The 23,267-nt window shown below is 45.3% G+C and overlaps 1 protein-coding gene across 4 annotated transcripts in view; it reads left to right on the top strand.

The window, feature by feature from the left end:
* Positions 1 to 23,267, top strand: part of large2 (LARGE xylosyl- and glucuronyltransferase 2) — a 119,888-nt gene that overhangs the window by 37,962 nt on the left and 58,659 nt on the right. For 3 of the 4 annotated variants that reach the window (XM_041039526.1, XM_041039519.1, XM_041039510.1), the window contains exons 3-4: positions 1,270 to 1,376; positions 14,571 to 14,671. The gene's annotated coding sequence lies outside the window, so the exon portion shown is untranslated. The remainder of the gene's footprint in view (positions 1 to 1,269; positions 1,377 to 14,570; positions 14,672 to 23,267) is intronic. The other variant, XM_041039535.1, reaches the window with a different exon arrangement.

The following is a 23,267-nucleotide window of genomic DNA, read 5'->3' on the forward strand; positions in this document are numbered from 1 at the left end:
ATAGTTCTTTTGAACAGTCTGCTCTAGTGTTCAGATGAGCGTCCTGCAGCGTCCATCCTGCAGCGCCCGTCCTGCAGACCTGAGTGAGCTCCAGGCAGCTCTGCAGGATTAATGAGAATCACGATAGCTTCCTCTCCTCCCTCTATTTGTCCTCATCCGTCCTCGGCGGTGGCTGACGACGGCTTCATGCGTGCTTCATTAAAAAGAGCTTTTCTCAGAGGATGAAAGGCTGCAGCACAGGGAGGAGGATGATCCACATGTAGAGATCAGGTCGGTCCACAGATGTCCTCTCCGTCCCTCTGCACACTCTCAGCTCTGTTGTCTGGACTCTTCAAAGTGTGTGAGGTTTCTCTCCTGTTGCACAGGTGAGGGATTTCTGCCAGTGAGGCTTCAGTGATCTGACAGTTCACATTAAATCAGTCTGAGGTTGTGTGTGTGTGTGTGTGTGTGTACAGTCTGCTGTTCACTCAACCTTGTGACTTCTTTACTGTGAGAATGAGGCTCACTTAGCCCTGCTCAGTGTCTGTCTGTCAGGCTCCAGCAGCTGATTTCATCAGATATGATCTGCCTGTGGTAAACAAACGGATGAATGAGAGCCGGCTGCAGGTTTTCCTCGTTGCTCTCTGAATGTCCTGCGTGTTCCCTCTGACCTGGTTCATCACTCGCTGACTCTTCACAGCCATCACTGAAGACGCAGTCATTACTGAAGACACACAATGGATCAAAGTCCTGTTTGATTTGCACTAGTTATACAGTTTTACAGAGTATTTGATAGGACTAAATACTCTGCCCGTTCAGAGATCAGTTTGCAGCCTGGTGACGACCGTCAGCAGGTGCTCCACTGCAGAAACCACAGGATCGGTCCTCAGTCCTCAGGAGCTCCAGCATGGAGCAGAGCAATGCTGCTGAAATCTGAATAAAGATGCAGCTGATGTCTCTGAATGTGATCAGACACAAACAGGCAGAGCTTTCAGAAAATTCACGACTGTTGCTTCGATTCTTTGTGTTTCCGTAGTTCTTGATTTCACAGATTCCTGTCAAACTTTCCTTCTCCTCCTCCGCGCATTTGATGATACCTGCGTCCTTCATGGAGACAGAAGCCACAGAAAAACTCAGATTTTGATCTTTAATACATCAAGTCGACGTTGTCAGGGTGAAAACGAAGAAAAGGGAATCACTGCAGAGCTTGTTATTGTGCTGCGAGCTTTCTTTGCTGTCACACATTTGTTAGCTTCCTCAGATTTTTCCTCTTTCTTTCTCCTTGTCAAGGTGAACATGCAACAGCCAGTGCTCGTTCCAGCCTTTTACTCAGGAGGTCACTGCTTTGGAAAAGTGTTGACTGTGACAGAGGAGAAGCCGTAGAAACCTGGAGTCTGGTGAGTTCACACTCGTCTTTGTTTTTGGTGTTTTTTTTCTCATGCCTGCTTCAGCGACTCGATGGTTGTTTACCAGAAAAAATACGTCATGGGCTCATTTTAATATGTATTAAAATGAGACATATGGATCCTGAGGATTCTGTGGTTGGAGATGAGTTATGTTTCCCACTGCAGGCGTCTATTTTCAGAAATAATCTGTAGTAATAAAAACATCTAGAACATTCTGCGCTGATCGTTCCACGAAATCCTGAACATACGCGTGGATTACATCTGTTCGCCAGTTATTTTAAAACCAACGCGTCGCTGGCGATGACCACGTAATCTCGCTTCAGGAGGTTAGCAGCAGCGACAACATTTGCATGCAAAGAAATTCACTTCTGATCTGGAGTGTTTGAGGAGTGTGGAAAGAGATTAGTCACAGACCCTGTTTGGATTTGAAATGCTGAAACTGCTCTGATGAACCGAAGGAAAGCACGAGCTTCCACGTAACTCTCTGCTGGATTAACTGCTGCTGTGAGACGAGGACGCATTAACCAGTCATTATCTTCAACATAAAAATATAGAGATATCTTTGTTAATTCCAAAGAAAAAAGAAAGTGGTTATTCAGGAACAGTGAGAAAGACAAATGTTTAGAAATGACTTCAGAAATATCTCTGGTGTTTTTGCTCTGATATTTCTGATTCATCTGTGATGTCCTGTGATATCACACATGCAGAGACATGAGTCTCTCCTTTATTTAGTATTCTACAAATTATGATTTTGACCTGATGATGGCACAAGAGGAAAAGCCAGAGTTACTGAAGTCATAAGGATTCATCTTCTGGGACTATAAACATCGGTGCAAACTTTTATGCTGATGCATTAAATAGTTAATCTAAGAAAACAAGTAATTTCAGTCTGGACACTGTCTCCAGAGCCATTTTCCTCTGAGCATCATGAATATCCATGGAACATTTTGTTGGTATGTGGCCTGTAGTGTTTCTCAGAAATACCTTTTTTTGTTCTTTATTCCATCCTGTTCCTCTCTTCACAAAATGGAGGCAGAGCTTAGAGAGAACCCGTCTGTCCAGCATATCTGCTGCTTCATCTTCCCACAATCCCATTTGGCGATGAATTATTAAAGTGACCAGTACTTTGGGCAAGAAACAGAATGAATTTTGGACTTTTTAGGAGACCACTTTTCTTTCAAGCCTACACACACACACACACACACAGGGTTTACAAATGTGTTGTGTAGCGGAGCGCTCATGCAGAAGGTTGTATTGGTCGACCTCGTCCTCGTCCCGTCCTTCTGTCCACCCTCTGGTTCACTAAGCCGAGCCAAGCAGGGGCTGGTACACTTACATAAGCCAACACATAGCACTCAGTACCCATTTTAAACCCCCACCTTCCTGCCCTCGCCCTTTTAGTTTTACCGCTGCCTGGGTGCCTCTCAGAAGCCCCAGCCTTCGCCCATCGTTATGTTTTATATGCTGCAGAGCTGAACTGAAGTGTGCTCGGGTCCTGGAGGTGCAGTAAGCGCCGTCTTTGTCCTGCACAGAAACATCAAAATGGGCCACATGAGAAAAGAGAAGAAGAAGAGATGTAGCTGTGTGGTTCACACTGCTCTGGCTTTAGTGGCTCCAGCCCTGTGGTCGCCATGGAGACAGATGTTTCAGGTTGTTCTGAATGGTCACTGCTTGTTAAACGCTGAGGTGTCAGTTGAAACGAGGCTTTGAAAACATCTTGTAAACCGTCACGTGTTCGGCCGTTATCGATCAGGGTGATTAATCACACCGGGCTGACGCCGATCAGTCGAATGCTCCGAGATGTTTAAGAAACAGCGGTGGAAGGTGGAACGTTTGCCTGTCTCTGTCAGATCTCTGTAACAGCTGGCAGCTGGAATTAGGCCCTGCTCAGGGACCAGAGGTCAGAAGTGTGAGAGTGTGTGGGCTTCTGAACACACCCCGAAACATGAGGCTGGTGAAGACGAAAAAGAAAACGTCATCACAAACAGAACAAAAGTTTCAGCTGTGAAACTGTGTTTTAAACTCTCTTTAAACCCTCCGTGTTCATTGAGTCCAGATTTGACAGTCTTGTCTACGTGTCGTGGTTTTTTTCCAGGAAACGGAGCTGATGAACACTCGGAGTTCGTTAACCCTGAGATGTGGGAAACTCTTTCTTTCAGCCCCAGAAACAGAGATCACTTTATCTGTGAGTCAGTTACTGCTCCCTCCTGCAGAGCCTGAGGCAGCTGATGGACCCTGTGGACACTGAAGTGCATTTAATTCTCACAGCCTTACGTCAGGAGAAGCTCTGCCTGGACGTGCTATTTGTCCTTGTGCAGCGTTTTTCCTTCACATTCCTCTTTTTATTTGGACAAAGTTCTTTTTGAGCGTCACACACTGGATGTGCTCTCAGATCAGAGCATGTTCACAACATCACAACATACGGCCTCTAATTACTCTCATTCCTCTGCACTTTCAAGATCACACGTGATGCAGCACAATCCTGAAAAGGTGTGTGACATTAGTGTGGTGTGTGTGAGGTTGTGTTTTTATTTTCCACCTTCAGCTGCTGCCAGCTGTGTTTTTGTTCCACTGAGTGGATCTAAAATTGCATTCGGCCACAAACCCTCCACTTCTTCATGTGTCATGTAAACAGAAATCAAAGTGTGGTAGATGTTAAATGAATGGAATGTGCATAATGTGACTTTACGTTTCAAACTTATGCATCGACTCAGCTGCTGCTTCTCTCCCATGTAGATTTCCTCTCTTTTGCCGCTGCAGCTGAAAGTATGTTTGCGCTCCTCGTGTGAGAGCATAAGAATTTCTGATGTCGCCGGAGTAAAGAGAGAAGACCTTTTCTTCTTGGTTGCCATGGTGAATCGTAGTATCAGAGCTGCATCAATGGCGGCTTAAGTCAAGCCTGAACATACTCAGATCTGATTGAACTGAATCTGATCAGCTGGTCTGGATCTGAAAACTCTGACTTCCTCATCTCAGGATTCAGGTTTAGGTCCAGAGTTTGTTAAACCTGCTTCCTGGAACAGGCTCCAGGTCAGGTATGGATTTGTTCTTGGTATCACAGGTGGTGGTGGGGGGGGATCCAGAGATTCAGCTGAACTTTCACACACCACATCCCTGGTGAATCCCAGTAACTTCTGATCATAACCTGGTCACTGCACACAGAAAACCTGGCATCTGTTCCAGCAGGATGCTGATTAGAAAATGATCATATTGGAATAAAAACAGACTCTGATGCATTGTGCTCATAGATAAGTCAGCGGGAAAATGATGGCGTCACATGGTCTTCCGTTGTTTCCTGTCTCAGTCACACCAGCTGTCGTCGCACAGCTGATGGCTGGTCAGACTCCGGGCGGCCGGCGGCCACGGAGAGTTCATGTTGGCGTTTGCCTCGGCCGCTGTCTGTCACTGAAAACTCTTTGATGAAGGCTGATGACAGGCTCAGAGGGAAGAATTGATTTTGGCAGCCGGTGACCCGGGAAGCGACCGGCTGGCTCGGTTACACCTGAGTTCACTTCACTGTCCTCGGTTTTCTGTGAAACGTTTTGCATGTTACCGCAGAAGATCACAACTAAATTAATCATTTTAAAAAGAATAAAGCAATCAACACCACTCTGAGAGGCTTTTTACCTCGACGGGTTCATGGGTTCAGTGTGCTGCACCGTGTTTCAGTGCGAGTCTCACTTCCCACTGCATGCACTTCCTGTCAGTGTGGATTAGTGCTGCGCTGCTGCACTGGCCCCGGAGAGGAACTGTTTGGATAATTCAAGCTTCAGTGTGTCTTCTGATTTGTGGCGGAGACGATGTGACAGCAGGAGACGTGAGACACACGTCTGGTGTTAAAGTACATATACACAGTTTACCTGTTCACTGCCACGGGACATGACTGTGGACACTGAGGAATTCCTCAGAGGCGGCGGTGACAGAAGAGCGGGACAGATCTAAACTCTCAGACTCTCAAAGGATCAGTGTGAGTGAGCAAGGTTAAACATCTGTAGCTGCGCTCGTGATGCTTCACATTTTACACGTCACGCTCCTGTAAACTGTCAGATCACTGCATCAGGTTCATTGCATGTCGCACTGTGTGAGATGCTCTAACAAACTTTATAATATCAGTAATCAGAGGACAGAGGCCGGTGTGGACGTGACGTCATGGGTATGGTTCTCTGTTCTGGGTTATTTCCAGTAGTTACGATAGCTTTGACATGACACGAACGTAGCCATCGGTGTAAAAACCTGCAGCCAATCACAGCTGGAAACAGGCCTTCCACCCTTCCTCCTGCCATGGTTGGACCAGGTGCTGGTACTTGGTGACCTTCCTCTCCGAGGCCTCTTCACATCTGCCTTCTCAGGCCTGAGGCTGTCAGATGGATCAGAGTAATACGATGATGTGGAGCCTCAGGTCCCTTGTCCCTTGTGATCCAGCTTCCATGACCCTTGACCTTCGCCCTTCCTTCCGTCTTCAGGTTTTCTCGATTTGTCCCTTGAACATTTTAAGACTCAATATTCAGTTTGCAATAATTTTAAACAAAGAATAGCTGCAAACCAAACCCTCACATTCGATCACCAGTAACTGACTAATCTATCTGACTGACTGACAAATTGTTTTAGCTGTGGTTGAGATGAGGGGTGTTCAGGTCTCACCGTCTGCACACACAGCAAACTTTTCTTTTTCTGCAAATCAAACTTCCAGTGAGACTGAGACCAGTTTTGACAAACGTTGTATTTCTAAATCATACATATGTAAATGTCCCTGTGGGTGGTCTCATCACAGAGCCCTCAGGTGTCCTCCAATACGACACTACCTACAGCTTCCTGCCGTCATTTGTGTAACCTCAGGGCCTCTTCAGATCCAGATGAAGAGCTCTGTGCGTGTCGGATCTTCGACAGGTGGAGGACACACTCGGAGTGAGATAACAGCTGTCCTCCGAGGGTCTGCAGGAGAGCCTGGAGAGCAGGGCCAAATATAAACAACCAGAGCAGAATGAAGATGTGCGTTCACTTCTTATTAGAGTGTAGAGCGGCGAGAACGAAGCCGGAGACAGGACAGGAGGAGTCGAGGGACGGCATTAATGAGTGAGCGATCAGAGCAGCACAGGAGATGACAAGGGGCACTTCACACCGAGAGACGAGATTAAAGTCGGCGTACGGGTTTCTAATGATGGAGACGGTGGTTCGTATGAAAAGGACAACCTGAAACTGATGAATAAGATGCTGTACAAAGACTTTTCCACTTCCAGAAGGGATGAGAGGAAGTGGAATAATCAGTCCCATGAGGACATTTGAGATGATTTTATTTTATTCAAGGACTGACAAAGAAAACTGCGGGAAAAACAAGAGAAAAAGTTCTAAATAAATAATAAATAAATGATTTTTATTTTCTTATTTATTTTTTAAAGTAAAGTGTTACAATAAAAGATGAATTCATAAAGTTGAGAGTAGAGTTAAAATCAAAAATCTCTTTTTCGGTTTAACAAAACGCTCCCGTCGTTTTAATTAGCAAATAATTTATAGTTTAATTAACATGACATGCAGAGTGATCCAATGGAAACTTAGAGGAGAAGGTTCATGATTAGATTTAAACCTGCTGCGTAAATAACGAGAGCAACGGAGAACAGCGACATCAGAGAGGCCCGAGTGTGTGTGTGAGTGTGTGTGTGTGAGTGTGTGTGTGTGAGTCTTATTAATACCCTTTTATTCTCCCTCTCAGATAAGACTCTCTCCTCAGTGAGCTCCATAAATTGTGTTTCTCCACTCAGAGAGGATGGCTGAGCTGTGAATGAAGCACTGAACTTCGATAACACGTTTCCTGTCCTGATTATTGTTTCCTTCCTTCGGCAGAAAGGTGAGGTTGAAAGGTTCGGGAGAAGATTTCATTTTCTCTGTAGATATTCATGGAAAAATAATGAGACATCTTTGTGCGTTCGGGCTTTCATTAATAAACCAGCGGCCTGCCGCTCGGCGGGGGAGCCCCGGAGAACAGGAAGTCGATTCGATCTTTGAGCTGGAGTAGCACTGTATTCTGTCCACACGGCCGTGCGGCCGGGGTTAACGTGGAAGTGTTATACAGATGATTCGTTTGACCTCAGACCGCCATTATTCGTCCAATGTGCTGCATTTTAACAGCAGCTCTTTGTTCTGCCTGACACCTGCTGCTTATCTGCTGAGCTCCACGTTAGAAAAGAATACAGGTGGAATCATACCAGCCGTGCACATGACACAGTGATTAAAGCCATTGTTTTCTCAAGTGGCTTTTTGTGTGATCTGTGAATGAGTGATCCTCCCCACTGGAAACATTACATTATGGTCGATTCCAGCATCATCAGCGGGAGCCCTGATGTTCCCCATAATTCCCCATAGATCCCTCCCCCTCCCCCCCTCCCCCTCCCACATGTTGTGTTGGTGCTTGACTGATGCTACATCACATCTGAATTAGAGAAATGCTGAAACGCAGCATTTTTTACTGCTGCCTCGTTAAATGAAATGGAAATATTCTGTATGTTTTCGTAGTCGACGGCTTTTTGTGGTGCGAGGGGAGGAAACGCTGTCTTATCCAGCTCCGTCAGCTCCGTCAGCTCCGTCAGCTCCGTCAGACGGGAGTTTAACGTGAACATACATCCCCCTTATCTGCAAACATCACAGGCCGAGGCTGCAGAGCCCCCGTGCCCACCAGCTGAGTCACTTTACATTCAGCCTGTTTGCTCCAAGCGATTTCACTTCTGTCTGTGGAAATCAGAAAAACTGAAGGCCTGAAATCCAGCATCCCCCCGAACATCGACAATAAATGAGACCAGAGACAAAGTGCAAAGAGAGATCTGGGACAAATAAACCTCCAAACTCCCAACGCACTGGCCTCCATCATCACGGACACACACTCTGCTCCTTTTCCTCCTCTCGTGCAACACTTCCACAAACATTTGCTTCTTTTCACTCTTCTTTTTTTTTTTGGCTTGTTCTTGTTTTGTGCTGATGATTCACTGGAGACTTCAATGTTCAGAGCTCACGTGTGATGAATCCACTGCTCATTCAGACAGAACTTGCTGCTGTTCCTTCACAGCACTTGAATCCAGTCACTTCCTTCCTCCTCAGAGTTCACAGACCAAAACAATCCAGATCTAATCTCACAGTCCTACCTCCGGCTTGAGCTGCTGCCCTGCTGGTGTTTACTGGAGCCCTAATGAACTCTGTGTTTACTGGATTATCGTCCATGTTTGAATTGGAAGTACTTCCCTGACTTTAAGAGCTACTCAACAATTTAACAATTTTCTACAGATGCCCTCAAAGTCCAAACATGAACTTTTGGGAATGAGATGCTGTGTTTTGGGAACAACATCTGAATAATGTGATCTGTATCTCATGGGAAGAAAATGCAGTCGCAGCAAACAGTCAACAATAAATGAATAAGGATTGAAACAGCCTGCAGACTGCTCTGATAAGATTAACTCTTTTATTTTCACCTTTGAATTTTATAGAGAAGTTTTATACACACTTGACAAAAGCATGTAAATGATTTCATACATAATGATTCCTCTTACAAAGCACTTATGTAATTTGTTCTTCTAGATTAAAAAATAGCATCATTTTTTTTCACTCTTTCATTCTGCTCCCACTTCTCACATGTCAGACTGAACAAAGCAGGAAGTGAGGGGAGAAAGATATTTCAACAAAGACCAAAACCAGAAATAAATCTGAGTATCTCGTATGAAATCAAGCTTCCACTGGCGGAGAGGCAGCGGCTGAAGAGCCTGCAGAGAGCGACAGAGCTCAAAATCCATCAGCACAATCTTACACGAGGACTGGACCCCCAGACCAGGACCCAGGACAGAGGACTGAGGACCGAGGACAGAGGACAGGGGACTGAACATGGGGTTTAAGGTAACCCGACTGTAACCTGAAATCACACACCTCCAACAAGCCTGAAAACAGGTTTTCAAATCTCGTGTTGATTTTAGATTTCTTTGGCTTTTCGTCTTCTTTGGCTGTTACACAGTAAATGACTGTATTCAGCTGTTAATGAGAGTCAGTGGTTCCACACTGTCTGGACACAATGTGAATTATTCCATTCAGGTCTTCAACAAAGGCAGCAAGAAGGTGGGTCTGTAGCTGGTTTGTGCCTGCTCATCCTGAGGCCTGTGCCCGCTCACAGCTCGCCGCTACACTTCGGACGTATCAGCAGTTGATCGCAGTTCTCGCGTGGGTCGTTTGGGAGGGCGGCGATTTGTCATTTCGTTTGGACGACGTGTTGAAAGCAGAACTTCACAGTTCACATGTGAAAGGTCGGACCTGTCTCCAATAAACTAAATGTGTTTAGTTTATGCGATTTTCACTTGATAATTGGTTCCTCTTTTCTTAGAAAACAGTTCACTCATTGAAGCTTTTGGGGATAAAAGGCAACGTTTTTTTTTTTTTTTCAATAATATTGGCTTTTTGGCGAAAAGTCTGTGACTGTAGTGATTCTTCTGTGGTCGCCCCGGACTCTAATTAATCACCCTAAAAGCGTTGCAGGGACAAAGTGCGCCATTTGACTAATTGATCAAAAACCCAGAGTGTGGGAGTCGGTGGCAGATCCTGTGGGGCTGTGGGTAAAAACATCAGGTAATTAAAACATTAGAACTCTAAGTTAAGTGGAGGACAACACACAGTCAGATACGCTCTGACAGCTGTGAGGAGTCCAGTGTTTTCAGCTGAGATCTCTGTGTAATTCAAAGGAAGCAGAACTTGTACTTGGACCTTTGAAAGTGTTTGAGGCTACACTGTTCCATTAATTGCCTCAACCCACAAAACTTAATCACACTATTTATTAGCAGTGTTTCCACTCACTGTTATATTTAATATGAAACGATGAATAACTTGAACTATGAGTTGTTCTGTCCTCAGGCTTGGAATGAGCTTTTTCTGTTCTTGTGCGTGGCCTGCGAGGCAGAAAGGGCACCATTATTCCAGGAAAATCAATCTTCTTAACTTGCTCTCAGTGACCTTTTCCTTTTTAATGATTAATTCTCATTGGAGTTGAGTAAAGCTGTGGAAGAAGGAGTCTATAGTCACACTAGCTGCTCTGCAAGGCTGCAGTCCTCGTTCTGAGGAAACCAAACTGTGATTGATAAAAGTGTAATAAAAACTGTCCAAAGTCTGTTTGTGATCCCCGGCAGTCCTAATGAAGTAACTGGTAGGAGGGTGGTTTCAGAGCAAAGGTGGCCTCCATACATCAGCACAGTTTATCATGGGCTGATCATGAAAAATGTCAGCCTCATGGAGGAGCCAGGGGTCACGAATGTCCCTGAGCTGACTGCCTCCCTGCAGCCGTGCCACGAAGCTTCACTACAGTCACTTATAATTCGAAGGTTTTAAACTTTACGCTACATTTCAAAGAGTCTTTGCGTTTCACTTACTGAGGAATTGAGAGAGAAGAATATTTTCCATCAACAGATCAACGTCCAAACTCTAATGTAAAACCAGATCAATCAAGTGTGAAGATTCAGGCTTAAAATCTGCTCAAAGAACAAAGGAAACTTTTCTTCAGGAATATTTACATGAGGAATTTTAACAGTTCCATTGATTAGACAGTAAAGCTTGTGTTAAATTAACTTACAGACAGATCAATCAGCTTTGACACGGCTTCCTGTAGAGTCTGTGCAGCAGAAAAGGATTTTCACATTTACCGATCTCAGACCAACTCAACGCGATGATCAATGGAGGTGGATGAATTAAAAGTGAGGAGTAATTTCACACTCCACTTCCACTTCGTCCTGGTGGTTACTTCTTGTCACGTGACGTGGAGGAAGCGAGGGAGCTGCTGCAGACTGAACACACTGCATTTCCTGTCATTAAAGGGAGACTCCCCCCATTTATCAAAATAAAACAGGAACATTTTACTTTGGTTTGATAAAGTCTTGATTTCACAAACATCCTGTCGTTCATCGCTTCACGATTCATTTTGCATTTGTAAAAAAAAAAATTGAAAATTGAAAATTACTTTTAAAGTCTGAGTGGACTGTCTATGGACACGCGTGCCCTTTTCCATTCATACCATCCCCAGGCCTGGAAAACACTTTTTAAAATGTCAAGCTGTTTCCATGACATTTACATTTACATTTACTGATTTGACAGATGAGGGACGACACTGAAGCTTCGGTACAGTAGGAGACCTTCGAGTAAGCATGAAGAGCTGAATCTGTTCCATAAGACAAAGCGCAGGAGCTCAGGTAAAGACGTGCACAGGTGGTGTGAGTTAGGGTGTTAGAGGTGTTAGAGGAGGAGACAGACGCTGCTCTGATTCTCAGCCTCTGAAGAACTCAGTGACTGTCGTCTGAGTTTGTAGACCCAGCTCACAAAGTTTCCTTAGAAACCTAAAAACTTTTTCTAATCTCCGATTCCAAAATATCTCATGTTCATGTTAAAGGCATCTATTGAGAGATGTTGCATCTGTGAGATTTTAGATTGGTTTTTCAAAATAAAAGCCCCCCCCAGAAAAATAATCATGTCCCTGTACATAGCATATCTAGCTACCACATGTAATTAAAGTGAGTGACAGGGTTACTCGAGTTGCATGTTAGCTTGTAGCCTGCGTGTTGCTGACGTTCTGCTGCACTGTGGCTCTGTTATCTAAACTCTGCTCTTTTAACCACATTTTTCTATTTTCTCCTGTTTAATACAGAAGATAAGATGAAATTAATTTTACTGTGTTCTTATGGTCCCGTAGAATCTGGGATTATCTTTCCATTATCTGCCTTTTGAGCGTCTGCCTCTGTCTTCCTGCTGATGTGAGGGGCCGATGTTGGTCTGTGTCTCGTCCTGTGTGATTATCAGACCTCAGTGCAGAGTCACCGGCAGCTGCTTTGGATCAGTGCTGGTTGAATTTCTGCTGAATGAATAAAGTCCTGGGACAAAGCACATGTTTGTGTTGCACAGGCTCCTCCAGCCGTCGCACCATCCTCCGTCCTCTCCCTCACAGTGTCTCTGTGACTGGCGTGAGCAGAGGAGTGAGAGGACAACTTTGATGTTCATTGAAGCGCTCCACTTCAAAGTTCTGCGCTGAAGGATTAGCCGAGGAAGGAGATTACTGTAATTGGGGACTGTAGAGGTGGAACAAAAGGTTCCTCACTTTGTCAGGGAGGTGGATGTTGTACGGCGAAGGCAAACACACTTGCAGAGTCAGAGTGGAGGACGTTAAAGGGAAAATTCACTCTTACACACTTTAACCCAGCTATTAAAAAAAAAGAAAGAGCCACTTTTCTTTTTTTTTTGGATGAGTTTATTCAGGATGACCACTCTTTATGTACAGAGACTGACAGAGACACAGACACTGTGCAGCAGCTGGAGAACACTGTGTGCTGTTTATTTGTCCATGATAAACGGATAAATGGCTCAGTGGTTAGCTCTGTGTTTGGGCCCAAACCAGACTCAGTCAGCCAAGATGGAGTTTGCATGTTCTCCATGAACTAATGAAAACATCTCCTGACGTCTTAAACCAGGAAGAAATCTGTCCAGCAGCTGAACCTGATGGATGGAAAACCCTGAAACCCTGTGTGTGTGTGTGCGTGTGTGTGTGTGTGTGTGCGTGTGTGTGTGTGTGTGTGTGCGTGTGTGTGTGTGTGCGTGTGTGTGTGCGTGTGTGTGTGTGTGTGTGTGTGTGCGTGCTGTATTTTGTTTTTTTTTTACCTGAATAACTAGACACTGTCAGAGCGGCAGCTTTTCCTGCAAACAGTCCTTTTTCTCTGCTGACACGAGGTGAACATTCAGTGTGGCATTCATTAACTTAACTTAATCACTGCTGCTGTGAAAGACGAGGAGGAGGCTGTAAAACCTCATGGTAACATCACAGCAGCGATGCGTTGGAGTGTGTTTAGGAATAACTGAATTATCTGCTCATTACCGCTCTTTTTTTGAGACGCTCTCCCTGTTTGTGCAGCGAACTATTAAAGTGGCAAATAGGTAACGATTTCTAATTGTCGGACTCGCTGTAGAGATTATGGACTGAGTTAGTGGATGAATCCCTGAGTGATTTTGTTCTGCCTGGCTTCTTCCCAATGGACTGTTCATCTGTAAATATCCACACGATGAGACCCAGAGCCAGGTACGCTGAAGAAGTCCAGAGAAGCTGATTCAGTAAACCCAGTGCTGCAGAACACACACATCCCTGGAACACTCCACATTATTGATCCTGTACTGAATTCAAAGTTAAGGATGTTGTTCCGGTTGTTCTGGAAAATAATGAGGTGACGATCAGGTTCTTCAGAACAGTGATTCTGTGTCAGCCTCTCACTGAGGAGATGGAGTCAGCAGCCGACTCCTCTGATGAACCACCTTCTCCTGTCAGTTTCTCAAACTGGGAGAGAAGTGTGATAAAGTTTTCTTCTAATCTCCTCTGATGCTCAGTGAAGCTCGCGGGCAGGTTGTGTTTTTATTGCAGAAGGTTTTCCATCATGTTTTGGTTTCTTCTCACGTCCTGCAGGTGAGAGCAGGTGAGAGCAGGTGCCATCGTGGACAGTAAACTAGCCAGACCACCTTCTGTCTGTCAGAACAGCCGGCTTTATATTCTGTAATGCGACACTTCCTCTGAGGTCGCTGCTCCAGTGAAGAGGTGTTAAACTCATTTTAAGCCATTTAAGCTTTTATCTTATGAATCATTTGCTGAGGTGATTCATAAAAATCTAAAAACTCAGATCCAGTGCAGACGCGTCAGAGAGCTGCTCCTCAGTCCTCTCAGCTGTCACAGGTGAGCGGTGTAATGACAGTGTTAGAGAGATGTGTCCGAGGGCGGCCGATCTCTGAGGTGTGACAGTAACACAGTCTGAACACCCACAGGCTTCAGAGGAATCACTTAGTGAAGCTGTTTTCACCCTGGCCTGTGATCTTGATGTGTGTGTGTGTGTGTGTGTGTGTGTGTGTTTCTGCTTAAGGCATCTGAGTAGTGTAGAGTGAGATTTCCCTTCAAGCCTATTTGAGATTCATAGCTTTAGAATTGGACTCTAAAGTGCAGGGCGGCCACTTTTTAAAAGCAGGCACAGATTCAGGCGCCTGTCTGGCCCTTATCCTCCAGAGACCCACTTAAAAGTTTGGGCTTTTCAAAGTTTGACATCTAAAATCAGCCACAACAACAACAACTGGTGAACGTGAGGAAGAGACAGTGTCTTAGTTAGAGACGTCTGTGTGTTAGGGTTAGGGTGAGTTTGCTGAGTTCTGTTTCAGGGACAGTGATTGGTTAGCTGCCTCTGTCTGTAATGCAGCTCAGAAGAGAGAAGCCTGGACGAGGTGCTGTGCAGTGAGTCAAACCATCAGAGCCTCATCAGGTAAATCTGTCATTCATCTGTTGGTTTTTTTTTTTCCAATGTTGATCCGTGACTTTTGACACTTTGACTTGTGATTCACGGAAACTGTCCTGCAAAGAAGAACAACAGAATCATTTGTTTCAGCTCCTTCATGTTCATGTAGGAATTCAGACTTTTGCCAGGTGAGGTTCACACAGAGTCTGAGGTGGATCCACAGTGTCAGCTGGACTTTAACTCAGTGGGCTGCTGTTTGTCTCCCATTTATTTGAACCATGGATCGTTCTCTAAACCTGCATCAGGCAGTAACTTGAATCTGGACCCAGATGTTTCCCTTCACCGAGTCGTTTTTGAGTGGATTCGTTTTTCAGTGATTTGAAGCAGTGAAGGCTCAGAGAGCTGATGTTGCCCTGACAACAGTCGCGTCAGATCAGATTCTGTTTGTTTTTGTCTTCTGTTGACTTCAGACTTGTTGGGTCTGCAGTGAGTTTCAGCCACAGACCAGGTGAGGCCATGCGAGTCTCCCTGGTTCTTTTGAAAGTGGAATGGAAACATCATTTGCCAGTTATAGTGCGAAATAAAAGAGAGAGAATCGTTGTGGAAGTACGATGGCAGCTCTTGCAAAGATGAGAGTGCAGCAGTGTGAACATGTCAGTGGTGGTGGACAGTCCCTAGGACAGTCCCTACGTGGCCGTAGGGGACACTGTTTTTGTCCAGCATTGTTTTTCTTTCTTAGTTTTTTTTAATTCCTTGGCAAAACCCCTCAGTACAAAATAAATTTCTGATGTCTGTGATGAGCAGAGTGTGTTTCACCAGCTGATAGTGGAGCTGCAGAATTATTCTAGATCTTCTTCACCATGATGAGGACGACAGTTTACAGGGTTCCTGGTGTTACATGCACACAGAACAGTTCATTGTTAGCGACGTCACAGAAAATCCTGTAAAACCATGAATGATGGTCAACAGCTCGGAGCTGGAATGTGAAAGTTATTTATTGATGTCTGATTTTTCTGACACGATGATGGACCTGGCCTTAACTGTGTAACGTGCCATGTACGTCTGAGTGTGAAATGAAAACCGACGGCAGTGGGACCTCTCCTCTAATGCACCGCTCTGGTTCTCTGCAACCTGAACCATGTAGATCATCATTCACCACAACCCTTCATGACAAGGAGCACTGAGCTGAAATCAGTTTGAGAACTGAAAGCCCCCTTCTGGTCTGATGTTTGGTGAAATGTTATTGGTGACTGACCTCTCACACAGCTATTGAGGCACTTTATTCTGGGCTTCTGTCAGATTCATTTTCTTCCTGCTCTGGTCTCTCTCTCTCTCTCTCTCTCTCTCTCTCTCTCTCTCTCTCTCTCTCTCTCTCTCTCTCTCTCTCTCTCTGCTGATGGATCTTGTGCTCCCTCACAGAGACTGAGAAACTTGCCCACAGAACCTGTGCAAGTTGCAGGTGATGCACTTATTACGTGTCTCTTATGCAGCCACTCTCTGGTTGCCGTGTCTCAGACCCTAAAGCTAATTCTTAACAGCTAATGGTTTGTAACGTTGGCAGCCTGGGTCTAATTTAACTGAGTGAAATCTTAAATGCAAAATAGTAAAGCTGAGAGCAGTCTCAGCGCGGACTGCTATTATTCACAACAGATGGAAAATGAGTTATTGATTTTGAAAATGACGTCCGATGTTCTCTGAGGAAAGTTCAGTTGGAGCGAGCGCGGGGGTCAGGAGAAGGTCAGCGAGCCGAGCTGAGCCTCGACGCTCCGATGCATCGTCTGTCCAGAAGGATCCATGTGTGCAGATCAACAGCACCAGGTTTTCACTATGAAGTGACGAGGCTCCGTTGAATGATAAGATTCTGTTCACAGTGTGTGTCTGTGGCTTTTATTACTCTATTATTACAACCTGCTCTGTGACTGGATTATACTACACATGCTCTGTGTGTAGTTAGGCTGAGTCAATATTCAGAGGAGCAGGGATCAGTGAAATTAAATCTGCCAAATAACAAGTAACTATAAATGTTCCAGAGCAGAAGAATGAAGTGGCAAACATTTACTCTTCACTCTGATCCTCAGCTCCTGAACACACACCGTTTCGTTTGAAGTGCAGCTGAACTTTGACAGAGTTCATGAAGCAAACTGAAGCAGCAGTGAATGAGATTCTGTGACGTTTCATCTGTGACGTTCTAAAAACACTGGATCCTACACGTCCTTCAATCCAGATACACTGTCGCCCATAAAGCTGGAATAAAATCTATTTTACCTCTTCTCTACCTCTACCTCTGATTACTGATGTGAATAAATAGGAATAAAAAGAAGAATGTGTCTGAAAACTAAATTATTCCAACTTGATGGGCAACAGTGTAGATGCTGTTTTTACATGGACGGGACCCCCACCTTTACAGATGTCCCTGCGGGACGCCCGGACTGAAAGCCTGTAACGGGTGTTGCCTTGTCTGTCAAACCCGTGTCTGACGCTCTCCTCCAGAGCCACAGAGACTCTGTACAGCTGTTTCCACACACGCTGTTTTAAAGAGTTTCCTTTTAACCGTCTGATGAAAGTCAGCGCTTTGTTCAGATTTACTCAGCTTTGAAATCTTATCTTAATTTTGAAAAGAAAAATGAAGAGTGCTGATTTTGAAGGAGTCAGATGTGCGTTTGTTTCTCAGATGGAGTTTTATTTTTCGCCCTCGACAGCATCTTTTAATATTCGAAATCTCTCCCAAATATTTTCCACTTCTCAAACGCATGTTTTTGTGTGTGTGTGCGATACACAGCTGTCTGTTGTGAGCCTTTGCGTTGCTGGTGTGTGTGCATGTTGTGATGAGGAAGGCTGGTGAAGAGCAGGCCATCCGTTAAAAGCCTGCCTGATTACAGCCTCTCTCTGATGGCAGCAGGATCTTCAGGCTCCATTAGATTCACAGATGCACTCGAACAGCGAGCTGAACAGCCTTCACCTCACAGCCCTTTTTAGCAACGCTTCCTGCCAAACTGTTCTACTTGATGGCCTCGCAAGTGAACGGAGGAAGGCGGACGCGTTCACCACAGCAACGTTTGGAGGGAACTCGTGGAAACGACTCACACCAGGACTTTTCTCTCTCGCCGGGCGTCTGCTGTAACTGCGTCAGAGTCGAAAAGCAGGAAACATTCTGTGTAACCGTTTTTAACGAAGCCCACAGCAAGTCGTTTTTTTTTTTTAATACGCCTTTGCTGTTTTTCCTGACAGCTGATTTCAGCTGATTTCAGCTGATTTCAGCTTCGAAGGAGCAGGTTACAAATCTCTTTCTTAAAATCACACAATTTATAGATGAATTCATTTACTGACACACGGAGAAGAAACTCACAACTTTAGCAAAGCCAGCCTGAAACACATACAACTGTGTGTGTGTGTGCGTGTGCGTGTGCGTGTGCATGTGCGTGTGTGCAGTTTCAGTGTGGGTATTTATCACAGTTGTTAATGATCTTTTATTTAAAAACAAAAAACAAAAGTCAGATTAATCGATAATATGAATAACCCTTAGCTGCAGCCCCCGTTATTTCTAAATGAGTTCATTGCTTTTACTCTTTCCACCTTCAGCCGTGGGTTTCCCCTCTGACCTCCGCTGGCTCTGTCAGAATAATATGAAAGAAAAGATCCGTTTGCTGTGGAACAGGATGCAGTGGCTCATCATGAATACATCAGACTGATGAGTTTCAGACTGTGTGTGTGGTAATGACAGAGCAGGTGAATCCAGACTCAGCTTACAGACTCATTCATCACCTGACAGCAAAAAAACAAAAACGATTTAATTACAATCCAAAGTGATGTTCAAGTTTGTACCAAAGAACAAAACTGTCTCAGCAGGACTGTAACCGTGGCAACAGCTGTAGCTACTAGCATCCATCAGCTGTAACCATGGAGTCACTTCTGTTCATCCTCTAACCAGAAATGAAAAGTTTCTCACTCTTCTTAAGAGAACGACTGAATGTTCTTCAGTGTGTAGAAAGAAAATGAAGGAAACAGTGAATTATTTTTCTGTGACCTTCCTCCCTCTCCTCCTTCTCCTCCTTCTCCTCACACTCTGAGCGGAGCCTTTTCATTGGCTGCTCTCCTCCATCCTGCTGAGTGACAGCACCACTGATTTACTCCTCTTTGCTGAGTCCAGGCTCTAATGGCCTGTTGCTACAATGAACATCTCAAGTCTAAAAATGTGAACGCTGCTCTTCTTATTGATGAGCTGTGTTTATGAGTGGTGGCAGACCGAAGGCAGTTAGCTTAGCTTAGCATAAAGACTGGAAGCAAGGGCGAACAGTTAGCCTGTCCGTCCACAGGTGAAAACCTCTAAAACGTGCTTAGAAAAAGTCGTTCATTTTTCATTTTGCATTTTTCCAAAACTTGATGCAACAGTGAGCATTCATTGCAGCAGCACACAGCACTTGCTGCATGAAGTGAGCCACGGTGTCCGACGGGTGTGGAGCAGAGGGGGTTTCTGTAGCCGCTGTAAATCAGCCCCTGGTTAGAAGGCTGAAGCTGGAACCACGTGGAGTTTGGGAGTCAGGATGGGGTACCACTGCTCTCTTCCAGTCCTTCTTCCTCCGCGGGCCAACACGTAAACACGTCCTGGAAGTGACGTTCCAGTCTGCAGAACACAGTATTGAATTCAGCCTTTCACAGTGGAATCAGAGAAATATCAAAGCAGCAGGAGCTGAAGACGTCTCATCAGCTGGAGCTAACAGCGCCGACAGTCCTGCTCCGTTTGAGCTAAACCATCTTATTCTAATAATGGGCAAAGAAAGAAAGCAGAGTTTGTCCTGGCAGAAGTTCACCGTGTCCCGGCCGAGCAGTCAGCACTGACTGACAGCAGTTTTGGTGAAAGGGGCTGAGTTTCAATTAGCTTCTCCCTGAGGAGGACAGAGGCTGCTCATCTGCAGCACCGAGCACAGAAACCTGCCAAGACCAGTTTCATCTCTCCAGGTCCAGAAAAAGCAGCCAAACTCTCCTGTTTCTTTCCCCCTTCACTCATTTGAAGACACACTTCCTGATTTTGTTTTAGCGCCCGACAGTGCCCTTCAGCTGTGGATGTTTTTTAAACTTTGGCTCATTTCCCAAAACCATCTTAAGGCTAAGATGATCTCAGCCCATTCACTCAAAATGCTCCAAAAGGAAAATGATAGCCTTAAAGGAGAGAGTCTCTCTGCAGCACAGGACAGTGAGGACAAAATCCACAGTCCTTGAATTTCATACTTACACAGACTGACTGTGGAAAATACCCGACCATGTCAAATCAAGAGAAATCTGAAAAAACGAAAAAGCTTTTGCTCTGTTTAAGCAGGAACATAACGATGTTACATCAGGTGGAGCAGCAGCCTGAAGCTTATGTACAAATCATTTTCAGTAAACATTAACATTATTATTATTAACAGTATTTATATCCTTTTTTATCAAAGCATTTTACAGTTTCTTATTGAACGTCTCACTCACAGACTGATGGCAGCAGCCGGCTGTGCAAGTCGCTGACCTAACCACCAGTGTTTGGCCCCAGGACACGTCAACAGCGTCCAGCAGTCAGTGGACAAAGTGATCCACATCCGTGGGTCTGAGTCAAAACACACAGCTTTCAGTGGTTCCACGTCTGTGACATTTTATTAAAGGTAGAATAAAACGATCAGACAGTATCACTGTGAGACGACTGGCTGGTAATTTTCCAAAACACCGGACTCATCAGCTCAGCTCAGTCTTTCTAAACTCCCGGCTGCAGCCCCGGGTGGTGGTACAGTGTTGTTGTTTTTTTTTATTTACAGCCTGTGACTCAGGAGAACTGTCTTGAGGAACATCAAGTGGCTTTTTATTGAAACGACTTCACACCTGAAAGAAGTGAAACGATCAGAAAGCCTTGTTGGACATAACCTCCTTCATCACAGGACATGGAGACTGAGGAGGGACATGGAGCTCCGGTCAAATGAAGGCGGCTGCAGGAGAACACAAAGAGCGAGGGGAGGAGGGAGAGGAGCAGCCGGAGGCGGGTAATGAACATTTTGTTGTGTTGTCTTGTTTTCCTCTCCTTCACCATCGCTCTCAGTCTGCTGTCATGGAGGCGTGTGGTCGGTGGAACCACCTGCAGACAGGATTAGAAAGGCCTCTCTCTACCTGCTGGACACGGCGCTGTGTGTTTTGATTTACTGCCTGCTGGGTCTGATGTATAGTGTGGGGGCGTGCGTGTGTGTCTTTGTATGTGCACGGTCCGAGCCTGTGTGTGTGTGTGTGTGTGTGTAGGTGTTACGGAATGATAGAGCAGATGGAGGCAGATGGCGACTCCTACTGCTGCAGCGATATGGCATCTCATTACAGCTCTGCCAGTTTAATCTGCTACCAATAAAAAAATATTCTAAAATAAAATAAGATAAATAAAACTCGCCAGAAGAGGAAATGCAGGGGTGAGGGAGGAACAGGTGGCGGAGGGGGAGACAATGACAAGACAACAAGGAGCAGACTCAACAGGGAGAGGAGAAGCCTGTTGTTGCTGTGATACAAATGTCCAAACCAAGTGGAGAAAAAGTTTATTTTCAGTTGAGGATTCACGTTTAAAAGTTTAATTTCAACAATATTCTATTACTCCACACAGAAACACTCGAGTCTCCTGGACGAGTTAAAGGCTGTGTCACAGCCGCCGAGTTTACCTCCTGAAAAATCCCTTTTTCCCCTCAGTTTGGTTTTTGGAGCCCAGAACAGGAACTGAAGCTCTGTGATTGGATGTTTCTTGCAGTAAGACCTGGACCAGTCTCAGTCTCAGTGATCCAGATGTTTCTTCACTGCGTTGTCTCCTTGTTCCGACTCGTGATTCAACCAAAGGAATTCAATGTTCATCCAAAAGCTGGAAACCACCTCCCATTGTCTGTGGGCAGAGATTAATACTGTGATCCAGTCTGTCCCTCCAGACGTCAGTCCCTTTCCTCACGTCCTGTCTGTCTCTGCTGTTGAAATAAAAACGTACAGTCGATGCAGCAGTAGAGCACACAAGAACAGAATCAATGTTCAATGAATCGTTTAATTAATACACAGAAAATGGATTTGCAGCAGTTTTAATAGTGGGTGGATTGTTGAAGTCAGTGCTGAAGCAGCGAGCTGAGACTCTGCAGCCACGCCGGCGGCTCTGTGAGGCCGGACTTCACACAGTGACCGTGTTAACATGTTCACAGTTTGTTGAACCAAACCAGCGACCTGAAGACGTCACTGTGGTGTCTCAGATTTACTGTCACTGATTCCAGTTGATTAATGGGAATAATCAGCAGCTGGTTTTGTAAAGACAGATTAGCTGCAGCTCTGCGTCGAGTGCTGGTCGAGTCGTGGTACTGTGTCGGCTCACCTGCTTTTTTTTTTTGTCCCACTTCCAGTTTTACAGGAGGGAAAAAGTAAAAAGTTTGTTCCATCTTTGTCAGAGTTCCTTTGCTGGTTGACCTTCTCGTTTTACATCAGGGGATAATGCTGCTGGAGCGGCTCCCCGGGCCCCTACAATCACACAGTAATGGAGGTCGGAGCAGACTGGAGCCGTCCTCCCAGGTCTTTATTACAGCTACTCTCTGGCAAGTCACACCCGAGTAACCGTTCACCTCTGCTGCTCCGCCAGCTCAGAAAATGTCACCGTGCCACTGCTGAAAGCCACAACGCATACACTTAAACATTATCACACACGCATACATGCACACACACTCAAAGCTCTATCTCTCCTTTGGAACGGATCAGAGGGCACAGAGCCAACACAGGAGCCGGAGGAAAAGTGCCTCTGCAAGTGGAATCAAATGAGAATACAGGCTAACTGCCATTAGAGAGGAAAACCGTGAGAAAGCAGCGTGGTTTCAGTATCTTCCTCCTCACTCCTCCTCTTCCTCATTCCCCCTCTTTGCCTCTCATTAACTTACAAAGATGCACAGACACACAACGTAGGCAAGAGCAAGTGACAAAGAAGAACAAATACAGAGATGTTTCATCCAGACTCATCACAGGAAATCATCTCAGACCCAGAGAAACTGATCCATTAGACAATGATGCAGATAATGTGCGGACACCACATGACGTCCATGGTCCCCAGAGGATGAATCCTGTGGACTGAGTCCTGTGACAGGACAATGTGATGCAGAGCAGGTATTTTCTCTGGCGGGACAGAACCAAACCAAACCCAGAAACAGCCCCGGCCCCTGGAGGCGACGCTGTCATCTCTAATGACAATCAAGATGTCAGATGTGGATCCAGACCTGGATCCACGGAGCAGCAGTTTACCTGAACAAACAGCATGGATCAGTGATTGGCTGTTAGTTATATGCATTTACAGCTCATTCTCAGTTCTTTCCCGCTGCTGATTGGTCGGCTGAATGTGCTGCTGCCTTCCCCAACATACTGAACCTGATGGGTCTAGAGAAACCAACATGGCACAGAAAGTCTTTTAGCTAACGGGGCGTGAAAAGTCACTGTTGTGCACTGTTATTTCTCTGGCGCCACCCTCTGGGCAAACTCTACATTTATTTAGTAAAGTTTTTCTCTTCATTTCTAAACTGACCCGCGATTCGTTTTTTAGTGTAATCATCTTCACAGCCTCTGTGGTCAGAATTAAAGGAGTCGGCACACTGACCTTTGTGTTTCAGTGTCA

This window comes from Toxotes jaculatrix, chromosome 1 (genome assembly GCF_017976425.1).
Source record: "Toxotes jaculatrix isolate fToxJac2 chromosome 1, fToxJac2.pri, whole genome shotgun sequence".
NCBI lineage: Eukaryota > Metazoa > Chordata > Actinopteri > Toxotidae > Toxotes > Toxotes jaculatrix.